Source organism: Oncorhynchus masou, chromosome 1 (assembly GCF_036934945.1).
Source record: "Oncorhynchus masou masou isolate Uvic2021 chromosome 1, UVic_Omas_1.1, whole genome shotgun sequence".
Lineage (NCBI taxonomy): Eukaryota > Metazoa > Chordata > Actinopteri > Salmoniformes > Salmonidae > Oncorhynchus > Oncorhynchus masou.
In genome coordinates, this window is record NC_088212.1 from 37,476,944 (window position 1) to 37,490,643 (window position 13,700).

Consider the following 13,700-nt stretch of genomic DNA (forward strand, 5'->3'; position numbering starts at 1 on the left):
ATCCAAACGATTCAGTTAGTATGGTGTGACATAACGAGGGGATGTTGCGGGTTGGTTTTGACCATGCAGAATCGCACCAGCTGTTCTAATGTGTATTGTAGGTGTTTTAAAACTGTCAAGTGATGCGGGGTTGGTTTCACCTTAAGGGCTAACCATAGAAATACAATTACTAGAATGTGAATCCGAATCCCCGTTCAAGTCAATGGGTCTATGATGGGCGGATGGCCATTCTAGTGGTTCTATTTCTATACAACACTATCCGCATTCACTTCCAGCCAGACTTTCACTTAGCCTGTGGGTTCCCCAGGTAGCCTAGCTAGTATACTGCAGCTTTGTGGCGGAAGCTGTTAATTAACCTAAACGGATTGTTTAACTCCTTGGGGTAAAGATCAAATTCTTCCATTTCCCCAATCCCATATCATCATTTAGGAGATTATGGTTTCTCAAATGAACCATTTTGCCAATGAGTGTTACCTTTATGTACCTCAGAGGACTGAAGACCACAGAGCCATTGACTTCACTGCTGCAGCGTAAAAAGAAAAAGAGAAGGAAAGAAGAAGAAAATCTTGTTTGTGTTGTTGTGTTCCATGAGTAAGTGTGAGTTGTCTGGGACGTGGATGAGGTAGGATATTTATACGTCTCTCCTTCATACCTCAGAGATGCACATCAGGTTCGAAAAATAACTGCTTTCACTTTTATTTGATTGATTGCTGAAAGGAGCTTCTGCTGTTTCAGTCAAAACAGTCCTAAATCAAACTTGTCACAACGTTCCGGATTTAACAAGAAACAAAAGTTTATTATGGAGCACTGCTACATGCGCACCGTTTCTTTTTTGAAGTGTTGGTGAAGTGAAAGTCATTGATAACTCAATCATTATTCTTAGATGTTTATCTTTCAATTACAGAGGGCTCCTTTGAGATAAAGTGGTGATTAAAAAACACGTTGAAACCATTATCTTCAGAACGTACATATATTTTATCTGTATATTTTCGCAGTTTCAGATTCAAAATTCCAATTTTTATATGAATTAATTTAGCCAAAGTTTCCAAGGTATGTTGGTAAAAATCTGCTGATAGTAAAGAAACTTTGTTAGAAGTTACAAATGTGTGGAGTTTTATAAGTTCACAGGAATCAGGTCACAGTGTTTCTGCAGTGGCTCATGGTCCAGATGGGGTCCTGTCCTGTCCCTGATGTCCATAGAACCCTTTCCACACAGTTCTACCCACATTTTATTTTGTAAATCTACTGTTTTAACTGGACCATGCAGCACGACCTATGACCCATGACTTGTGTAAATGTACTTTTGACAATAAAATGTTTTATCATTTTATTTATAGTACTATACATTGTTAAACATTTGTTAGATATATCAGAAAGCCATATCCCTGCATTTGCAGTTTCTCCTCTGTGTGCTGTGCATCCCAAATGACACCATATTCACTATATTGAGCATGACCTTTGACCAGACAGCTATGGTCAGTGCGCTATAGGGAATTTGGGACACAGGCTAGGAGTGGACGGTTCCACCTGGACCCCATCATGGCTGCTGTGCCGTGGTGAGCTGAGGTCTGGGACATCGGACACCCTGTCCTGGCTGATGATGCTGATGAATCTGCGTACCCCTTGCCCTGTGGCCTCTACCAGATCCATCCTGCAGGGAAACAAGTGTGTCTGTCTCTCTCTTGGTTGTGTCCCAAATGGTGCCCTATTCCCTATATCGTGCACTACTTTGGACCAGAGCGTGGAGGGCCCTTGTGAAAAGTAGTGCAGTAGTGCTCTCTGATAGTTTGGCCTCTCTTGATAGTTACAGATCTTTTTCCACATGCTTTTGGCATCCTCAAAGATCATTTAGAGACCTATCACCACAACAGAAGGACAATATTCCCCACTAAGAGAGGCTGCAAAAACCACAGGGTACTCTGTCTGATATTTTTGAACATGATTTGTGAAACTTGTCTGACCACAAGGAGAGGTATCTATGCTGGGTGTAGGAAAGAGAGGTCTGATATATATCCCACAAGCACATTTAATGGTTCCTTTTATTGTGTCTAGAAACACAGCCCTCACGGACTTCTGTTTAAGGTTGTTATACATTCTGTTGCATGCCAGTCTGACACAACAAGACAGGCATTATTTTTCTCCCTTTCGTAGAAGTTTTCAAAGTACTTGGGGAGGAGTGTTTACACATCAACAAGCAGGGGTCCTGAAGGGCATATCCAATCATTATAAAGTGATCTTCAACAACAGGACCCTCACAACAGCAATGGACCCTTCTCAGTTGAACCCAATGATATTACATAACAGTGTCCACTGAACGGTGACATCCTTGCTATAGGATGTTTTCTGACAAATGTATTCAGTATTTCCTGAGGGAAGGGTGTTGACTTGCTAGAACTAAGAGCAATTTAAAGTGTAGTAGTTGATCTGGTTTTTCATCTGGTTACTGTGTGTTTTATGGTCCAGCCAGGCCCATGCAGAGCAGCCACACCCTGCCTGGGTTCCTGACCATGTCATGTCTCTAGAGCCAGGCTGTTCTGTTGAGCAGTGCTCTGGCCTCAGGCTTGGTTCGTCAGTACAGTAAAGCGGGACGGGAAGCCCTGATGCCAGTGTGCCGTGTTTACTTTTCACTCAGCATATTAGATATGTCACTTCACTCTACCCTGATGCTGGTATCAGCTGTGTGTAAGTGCATGCATATGATGTGTGTGTGCTCTTGTCCAATTCTTCATCCCGTCCCTCCACAGACACACCAGGGAGACCAGACTTTGATCGGTTTATCAGTCAGGAATCTCATCCCCACCCTTCTCTCCCCTTTACACCCTTCCCCCTTTACACTATGACCATATTTATCCCCGAGGACTATCTAACACTGTGGAAATGCATGAACCAAAACAACAACACTGACAACGATCAATGGCTCTGTGCAGTATGTGTGAAAGGGGAGATTGGGACCAGTGGATACAGGGCAGTTATTCCATGATCAAGAGGATAGGGATCGGCCCGGGGGTGGGGCTGGAGATGGGCCTGAGGATGTGACTGGAGCTATGGGTCTGGGCTCAGGATGGGTCTATGAATGGGGATAGGTATGGGACTGGGCTCGGGATGGGTCTATGAATGGGGATAGGTATGGGTCTGGGCTCGGGTGGGGCCTATGAATGGGGATAGGTATGGGACTGGGCTCGGGATGGGTCTATGAATGGGACTGGGGGGGATGGGTCTATGAATGGGGATAGGTATGGGACTGGGGGGATGGGTCTATCAATGGGGATAGGTATGGGACTGAGGGGGTGATAAGCCAAGAGAAGTGGCTGGGGCTTGCAGCTGGTGATGGGTTTTTAGCAATGGACCTAGGGTTAGGGGTAGAGCTGGAGATGTGGCTGGGGCTGGTGGATAGGTCTGGTGGCTGGGGTGGGGGTCTTGGCCTGCTCTAATGACAGGGTGGTGGGCAGCTGGATCCTGTTTTCCAGTCTGATTGGGGAGCTAGCGTAGCGGGGCTGAGGCATGGACAGCTCGAGCACTAGATGCATCTGTGGGCCCTATGTTCATTAGTTGAGCAGCACTGTGGCCTGTTCACAAGCGTATCAAGTTAAAAAGGAATGCCTGGCCACAGAGGGATTTTCCTGATGAAACAGGGAGGAGGGGAGAGGAGGGGATAAAAGGATGGTAAACCTGAATTGGAAACTACAACCGTGAGACACTTGAAAGTCATCTCTAATCACCCTGTTTTTATTCCAGGCTGCGTTTATTCCTTTTCCCTTCGTCTCTCCCTCCATTACACAAAGCACACTCAGGCATTTGTGTCCTTTGCTTTTGCATGGTATTTAGAATACAATTCAAATATCTCTGTCTTTTCTGTCTCTGGCCTGCTCATCTTGTGGTTATTCGGAGACCTGGGTCACGCGTTCTGTGTTTATCACTGTTTTCTCCAGGCTGTACTGCTCCGCCTGCCTCCCCGCCTGCTTCCCACTGGCCTGGTCCAGGAAGAATGCCTGTTGATCAGGTTTCAGTCTGCTTGTGTTTGCTGTCTGTGAGTGGACTGGCAGAAACCAATAAACACTACACCCCCCCCGTAAAGGAATCATTCTTGCCGAGCCAAAATGCACGAGGTATTCATGTTGGCCTATAAGGGAATTGGCTCTTTCCCCCATTCCCCTCCCCTTCCAACTCCAACGTTTGCCCCCTTTTGTCTTCTGCCCCCTTTGTCTAAATTCCTTAAATACCTGGAGTTATGCCGCATGCAACCTCACCAATACAGCCAATTAGAAGCTGGCCTGAGCTCTGACACTCCTGGGAGAGAAAGATTGAATTATTTAGTGTATCACTGTAACTGAATCTATTTTTCTATGACGCTGTGGACCCCGGCACTCCATTTGTCTCCTGTTCTGGGGGTAGAGACCACAGGGTTCTGTTGGGGTGGTCCTTTATGTTTGGAATCTGGTCCGCCTAGCTGCCCTGCTTCCAAATGTTTGAATTTTTCTGCCATATCTGGATTGAATTTGTCGCCTCCACCTTCTTCTGTTTCATGTAGTTTGTAGTTGCAGCAGGACTCATGTGGTTTGTGTTGTCAAACAGACTGTTGGCGCTCCACCGTCCTCATTACAGAAGAAGATACCTACTTTTTTTTATGGGACATACTGTGTGATTATTTTGACAAATTCACATGGTTCAAACACAAGATTGTCATCGGCGTATATTGCATTTGTTACGGTCTTGAACTGAGGCATTTGTTACGGTCTTGAACTGAGGCATTTGTTAAAGTTCTAAGCTGTAAGGAATTCCATTGGCTGCGAAAGGCATTACCATAGGCTTTATCTCTTCAAACATGATCATAGGCTTTATCTCTTCAAACATTTTCATAGGATTTATCTCTTCACACATTATCATCTTTGCTTTATCTTTGCAAACAATACACCAGCATATGTCCATAACGGCATTCACAAGAGACGTCAGTGTTTTGAGAATATATAGACTGGAGACAAATTGTGTACACACACATGAGCACACAAGGACATGTATATATATATATACAGCGCATTTGGAAAAGTGTTCATACCCCTTGACTTTTTCCACATTTTCTTACGTTACAGCCTTATTCTAAAATTGATTAAATAGTTTTTTTCCTTCATCAATTTACACACAAAATGTCTACCTTAATGACAAAGAAAAAACAGGTTTATAGACATTTTTGCAAGGTTATAAATAAATAAAAAAATTAAAAATCACATTTACATAACAATTCAAACCCTTTACTCAGTACTTTGTGAAGCACCTTTGGTAGCGATTACAGCCTCGAGACTTCTTTGGAATGACACTACAAGCTTGGCACACCTGTATTTGGGGAGCTTCTCTCATTCTTCTCTGCTGATCCTCTCAAGCTCTGTCAGGTCGAATGGGGAGCGACGCTGCACAACTATTTTCAGGTCTCTCCAAAGATGTTCAATTGGGCCACTCAAGGACATTCAGAGACTTGTCCTCAAGCCACTCCTGTGCTGTCTTAGTTGTGTGCTTAGGGTTGTTGTCCTGTTGGAAGGTGAACTTTGGCCCCAGTCTGAGCTCCTGAGTGCTCTGGAGCAGGGTTTCATCTGTACTTTTCTCCGTTCATCCTTCCCTCGATCCGCTGAAAAACATCCCCACAGCATGATGCTGCCACCACCGTGCTTCACCGTAGGGATGGTGCCAGGTTTCCTCCAGAAATGACACTTGGAATTCATGAATCTTGTTTCTCATGATCTGAGAGTCTTTACAGTAGGTGCCATTTGGCAAATTCCAAGTGAGCTATCATGTGCCTTTTACTAAGGAGTGGTTTCAGTCTGGCCACTCTACCATAAAGGCCTGATCTATGAAGTGCTGCGGAGATGGTTGTACTTCTGGAAGGTTCTCCCATCTCCATAGAGGTCTGTCAGCGTGACCATCGCGTTCTTGATAACCTCCCTGACAAAAGGTCTTCTCCCCTGATTGCTCAGTTTGGCCAGGCGGCCAGCACTAGGAGGAGTCTTTCCATTTGAGAATAATGGAGGCCACTGTGTCCTTGGGGACCTTCAATGCTGCAGACATTTTTTGATACCCTTTCCCAGATCTGTGCCTCAGCACAATCCTGTCTCGGAGCTCTACGGACAATTCCTTCAACCTCATGGCTTGGTTTTTGCTCTGACATGCACTGTCAACTGTGAGACCTTGCATCGACAGGTGTGTGCGTTTCCAAATCATCTCAAATCAATTGAATTTACCACAGGTGGACTCCAATCAAGTTATAGAAACATCTCAAGGATGATCAATGGAAAGAGGATGCACCGGAGCTCAATTTTGAGTGTCATAGCAAAGGGTCTGAATACTTACGGAAATAAGGTATTTCTGTTTTTTATTCTTAATAAATGTGCAAAAAACTGTTTTCGCTTTCTCATAATGGGTTATTGTGTGTAGATCAATGAGGGAAAAAAATATTGAATCCATCTTAGAATAAGGCTGTAATGTAACAAAATGTAGAAAAAGTCAAGGGACTGAATACTTTCAGAATGTCCTTTATATACATACATACATACATACATACATACATACATACATACATGCATACACACACACACACACACACACACACACACACACACACACACACACACACACACACACACACACACACACACACACACACACACACGAACACTCGCTCCTATTCCTGTTGGACGGCCTGTCATGTTCTTCACAAGTCTGATAGCAATAGTCCTGTCAGAGGAAGATGGAGGTATATCCTGGACAGTCTGGCACACAGCCTCTCAATGTGATAGAATGTAAGCAATGTTTATCTTCCTCCTACGCATTTACTGACTGGAATTCTCCTCCTTTTAGACGTCTTCATGGTTGAACTTATGCAGTGCCTTGACAAAGTATTCATACCCCATTTTGAATTACGGCCTGAATTCAAAATGTTCTAAATATATTTTTATATATATATATATCTACACACAATACCTTTTAATGACAAAGTGAACACCTTTTTTTTTAGAAATGTTTGTAAATTTATTGAGTATGAAATACAGAAATATCTAATTTCAAATCAAATGATATTATATTGGTTGCATACACACATTTAGCAGGCTCCATATTTTAGGTTATTGTCCTGCTGAAATGTGAATTTGTCTCACAGTGTCTGTTGGAATGCAGACTGAACCAAGTTTTCCTCTAGGATTTTGCCTGTGCTTAGCTCTATTCCATTAATTTTTATATATAAAAACTCCCTAGTTCTCCCTAGATTTTTCCCAAACACATCTTTGTATTCAGGACAAAAAGTTAATTTCTTTGCCACATGTATTTGCAGTTTTACTCTAGCGTCTTATTGCAAACAGGATGCATATTTTGGAATATTTTTTATTCCACAAAGGCTTCCTTCTTTTCACTCATTTACTGTCGGTTAGCATTGTGGAGTAACTACAATGTTGTTGATCCATCCTCAGTCTTCTCCTATCACAGCCATGAAACTCTGTAACTGTTTTAAAGTCACCATTGGCCACATGGTAAAAGGTTTCCTTCCTCTTCGGCAACTGACTTAGGAAGGACGCCTGTATCTTTGTAGTGACTGGGTGTATTGATACACCATCAAAAATGTATAACTTCACCATGCTCAAATGGATATTTAATGTCTGCTTCTTATTTTTACCCATCTACCAACAGGGTGCCCTTCTTTGCGCAGCATTAGAAAACCTCCCTGGTCTTTATGATTGAATCTGTGTTTGAAATTCACTGCTCGACTGAGGGAACTTACAGATAATTGTATTTGTGGGGGTACAGAGATGGGGTAGTCATTTAAAAATCATGTTAAACAGTATAGTCCAGGTAACTTATTACGTGACTTGTTAAGCACATTTCTTTTGACACGTATTTAGGCTTTCCATAACAAAGGGGCTGAATACGTATTGACTCAAGACATTTCTGCTTTTCATTTTTCATTAACTAGTAAAAATGTAAAAAAAACACAATTCCACTTTGACATGATGGGGTATTGTGTGTAGGCCAGTGACACAACGTCTCAATTGAATCCATGTAAAATGCAGGCTGTAACTCCAACAAATGTGGAAAAAGTCAAGGGGTGTGAATACTTTCTGGAGGCACTGTAGATATAATCTGAGAAGTCTTTCTGAGGAAGGGTTCTTGACTGAAATAGAACAGACATTGGAGAAAGATGATGGAACATTGAACAGTAAAGTATTATACTTTGGTGCAAGATCAACAAAACACATAAAGAAAGGTACATTTAGTAATCTAGTAACAAGGCTCTCTGTCATTTAAAGTAGTCCTCATCATTTTTTATCATGTATTTTTAAACACAAATAATTACACTAATCTTAATAAACATATAACTTTCATGAATGACTTCTAAATGAACTAACTTATTGTCTTGGTATCCTGAGCTGTAGTCACCAAAAAAAGTGTACGAAGTTCATTTGGCTCCAAACCGTTTTACCTCCCTCTCCATACATCACCATAAATCATTTTCCTGTAAACAGTAGTGACATGGAGCCTCATGTGTATTTCCATATACATTTAGGAGACCTCAAGCACTGAAACACGAGCTCTGCTCTGTTTAGGAGACAACTGTAGAGACGTTAAGCTCACATGTGTTTTGGTGGTAGCTCATTCCTGGGTGTGCGAGTTTCTCCTTTTGGAGACGTAAGCAGTAAGCACATGTTGTACACAGATGCTAATTTATTCTTATTGATACAAATCAAGTTGTCGCGTTTAAGCATGGTAATGCTACCAGTAACAATAACACAGACACAGACTCACACTCTTCGTAGGCAGCTGTGTGTCGCCACCATAGAGTAGGCCTGCCTGGGGAGTCACTGTGTGGGGTTGCTACATGTCTGTAAACAGAGACTGGTTGGAATAATTAATGTTGCAGTATAGAGGGACACCTTCGGCTCATTTGTGTTTCAAGGACAGAGACCCACTTTATTGGACTTACAATCCTTAAAAAAAAAATACTCCTAAAAACACAACATGAATTTCATAGTTTTAACTCTGTATTATAAGTCCCTCTGCGGGTTTACAAGGTTGGACATAGTAATCGTGGATGTTAACTGTTCCATTGTTAGTTTGCTGCTCCCGTCATAACTCCTGTGTGTGGGTCTGTCTGTGTGAGCTGTGTTCTCCCTCCCAGCAGCTTTTCATCAGGGCCTGGTACCGCGTTAGGCTCTCAACACCGGATGACAACTGGCAGCCTCAGCTCCTGAAACCCAGGAGAAGCGCTGAAAAACGCCCCTGATTACGGTCCATTATTAATTGTGAAAGCAACAAGCAGGAACCACAGCGATCCTTTTTCTGGGGCCTGGCGGTCTGCGTCCGATGATGAGCCTAACCTTGGTCCTTCTCTTATCTCTCTAATCACAAGCTCATCCCTTTCCTGTCTGCACCGGCTCAATATTCTGGCTCTGGGGCTGACCCAGTACTGAAGAGTGCTGGGAGGGACCTAACTGGGGGTGAGTTAATGGGCTGGGGACAGATTGAGGGCGTAAGGATAACATGGGGCGCACACGCACGCACTCACACACACCCAGCAGTGCCTCGATACTCCGGTCCAGAGCACCACTCTGAGGTCCAGGTGCAGGATCTTAATGAACCCGGGGAATGAGGGGGTGAGGCAGGGGGAGAGGCGGGTGTTGTGTTCTCCCAGGCCCATGTGAAGTCTCACTCATCACCACGCCCCTCTTTGACCCTGGATTAGTTTCCTCTTCCAGGTTTAGTGGCAGGATGCTGGCCCTCAGCCTAGGCCTTTTCCCACTACCTGAACACTGTGAGATAGCCTTTGTTTCCCAGGGGAAGGATATTACTGTTGCGCCTGTTGCCTGGAGTTGATTCTGTAAAGCCAGCTTGTCATTCTCACAACAGAAGTGATGGTGCCCATCTGGTGTAGTGGACAGGACTCTTTGTTCCCTGTCCTTCTGAATCCATCCTGTTATGCTTGTGTTGTGATATACCTATTCGCACAAAGAGTTTGTCCTATTGTTTGGGTGATATGCTAAGAGGACGTGTCTTTTTTAATTTCAATTAAGGGGTGTCTTTTTATTGTTGTAGTGATAAATACCAAAGGAACTCTTCCCTGAAGGTAGTGATCACCCCTCATGGTGTGACATTCATCCTATATGCATTGAGAACCCTCTTTTCTAAACCAGAAGCATATCCGGTCCTTTAGAGGGACTGCAATGTCGTGTGATCCTAACGCATGACTAATAGACAGTGGAACGAACTGACACAATGGCTGCATTGTACATACCCTGTACTCACTTTACAAAGTATCATTGCATTTTTACTAAGGGTTTGGGGAAGTGTATTCAAATGCGTCTCATTGCTAATCTAGGATCAGGTCCCCCCTGTTCAAAAATTCTTATTCACTAACTTTATCCAATATCAGCACTCCTGGGAATATGGTCCCAGATCAGCTCTTATAATGAAGTTGTATGGAGAGAGTTTCTTTGGTTGTAAATGGATTTTCGGGAGCACCCACCCCAGGTATGTATTTGTCCTGGAAGCCTATGTGTTGGTTTTGGTAGGACATATGATTGGGTAATCTGCTTACATCTGCTTACTTTAGATGGATTGATAGATAGGTGGGAGGAGAGGAGAAGAACATGTGAGGTTAGAGGAACGAGTGCCTTCATCTGGTTGAAGTGGTAAAAAGGGGTTTGTGGTATGCATAAACACAAACATCTCTTATTCCTAGAGAGAGAGAGGGAGCTAACCTAATCATAACCTTAACACTAAACCCCTAGAAATAGCATTTGAACTTGTGGGGACCAACAAAATATTGCCAGTTGGTCAAATTTTTGTTTGTTTACTATTCTTGAATAGTTAAACACGTCCACACACACACACACACACACACACACACACACACACACACACACACACACACACACACACACACACACACACACACACACACACACACACACACACACACACACACACACACACACACACACACACACACACACACACACACACACACACACACACACACACACACACACACACACACACACACACACATACATACGCACGCACGCACAAGCACACGCTTTGTCTGCGTTCTCTCCATGGCCTTTCATGCAGCCTGGGTTATATTTCCTCATGTATTCATTGACTTCCTCACACCTGCTGATAAAAGACATCCTCGCTGGAAATCCAACGCCTGTCTGCACTCCTACCAATCCTGGGTCTGCTCCTCAGAAGTGCCCAAAATATTTATGCCTCTCTCACAAAGTCTCCCTCCCTCCCTCCCTCCCTCCCTCCCTCCCTCCCTCCCTCCCTCCCTCCCTCCCTCCCTCCCTCCCTCCCTCCCTCCCTCCCTCCCTCCCATCTTTGCCTCAGATACACCCACCTCTACCTCCACTTCCTTTTAAAATGTGTTGAAGAAGAAAAAGAGGTGAAAGAGCTCATCAGATCCCCAGATTGTCCCTTTGTTGAAGTATTGTTTAGTGTGAGTAGAGGTTGACAGTGCTGTGTAGTAGAGATCCTCTGGGCTGCCTGGCTGAGTCTACCGCGAGGTGAATGGAGGTGGCAGGGTGTTGATAACCGAGAGGCAGGGAGGTTACAATATGTGTTAATAGACGTCTTCCTAAAGAGGGGATCACAATACAACCTAAAGCTTTGTGCCGCTCGTATTTAACGTGTCTAAGTTAAGCCCTTTGTGTGTCTTATCTAAACACATGAATATGTTGAAGTTGGTATAGATATGCGATTGTATTTCAGGTTTGTGATTTTGCTTCAGGGCCATTTACTTTAAAGGTTAACACAATAATAACTCCTATTCAATAGATGACATAGACCTGTATTCAGACAGCATGTAGGCCATTAGAGCCGCACAATTTGTCACTAGAAAAGACTGAAGTAATGCATGTTATCTCCTGAACTACGGTATCTTATAACATGCCTTGTGTAACCAGCTTGCTTGCTGTGTGTGTGTGTGTGTGTGTGTGTGTGTGTGTGTGTGTGTATTTGTATTTGTGTAGGCATCTCTCTCTTTTCCTTTCCACGCCTACCTACAGAGGTGGCCTAACTAACTGACATCCCATGCAGCCTGTGGGGCCTGGCAATTGGACAAGCCTGAAGATGAATGAAGCACAATTACTGAGGAGGGTAACAAATGTTCCTCATGATTTATACCCAGATCGGGTTGCTTTATTTTCGCCCGGCAACTATTTATCCAGGAGGACAGTGGTGGAGCAACCCTTGCTCCAGGCTCCATACGATGATGGTCTCACACTCTACTGCAGACATTGACTAATGGGCTATTTGAGACCACTGCCATTGATATTTAGCTCATTTTCTTTGCTCTAGATTCCATAACAGCACTGGGGCATTGTCAGGTTTGAGGTTACCCATCTATTTAGTTATTTTCTCTAGCTGGAGGTGACGGGGGTTAGAGGTCCCCTCTCACTCGTCCTATACGTTTTGGGTCGTTTTCAGGCCCCAGGTGGTGGAGGGAGAGTGAGGGCAGGTCAAACAGTCACCCTGGAGCACATAGAGAGGGAGACATGAACCCAGCCCTTCTTGCATGTTTTCATTTGTCTGGCTCTCCCAAGCCGTCACCTTAAGACAGTCCCTGTCTATGTTGAAGAATAAGACACAAGAATGTTGTTGCTTTTAGTGAAAACTAAGGCTTTCTCTATTCTGAAGTCCAAGTTCAATATAGAATCAAGTGGTGTACAAAACTGACATGAAGGCTCAGCGTGGCTTTGACGCAATGCATATCTTTTCGAGGCAGGATATCATTATATTTACTGTAGCGACAATCTCCAAACATGCGCTCTATAAATGTTAGAATGTACTGGGTGCGTTCCACAAACCAAAGAGCATGCAATTGAATTCAAATAGGGCTAAAGGTGTCCGTCAAGAGCACACATATCAGAGACCTAAATATCTCCTATCAAAACTGCATATCCCTTGTATTGTAAAGGCTGTCTGAAGCACTGATCTACCATCACGTACTCAGTTTGGGAACAGTTCCTTCTCCGTGTTCATAAAAGTGTGTAGTCTGTACTCTCCCTAAGTGTGTGTGTGTGTGTCACTTCCTCTGGAAACACTGCAGAGGAGCTCTGCCATTGGATGTCCGTTGAGATCAGAATCAGCAGACAGACACAACACGGTTAGTTTTACCAGCATTAACATTTAGAATAGTCAACCTAGGCCCATTTGGAACAGTGCCCTACTGTGGATGTACAGTTGAAGTCGGAAGTTTACATACACCTTAGCCAAATACATTGGCTAATACACTCAGTTTTTCACAATTCCTGACATTTAAACCTGGTAAAAAAATCCCTGTCTTAGGTCAGTTAGGATCACCACTTCATTTTAAGAATGTGAAATGTCAGAATAATAGTAGAGAGAATGATTTAGTTCAGCTTTTATTTCTTTCATCACATTCCCAGTTGGTCAGATGTTTACATAAACTCAATTAGTATTTGGTAGCATTGCCTTTAAATTGTTTAACTTGGGTCAAACGTTTTGGGTAGCCTTCCACAAGTTTCACGGAACAGGTTGGATGATTTTTGGCCCATTCCTCCTGACAGAGCTGGTGTAACTGAGTCAGGTTTGTAGGCCTCCTTGCTCGCACACGCTTTCTCAATTCTGCCCACATATTTTCTATAGGATTGAGGTCAGGCTTTGTGATGGCCACTCCAATACCTTGACTTTGTTGTCCTTAAGCC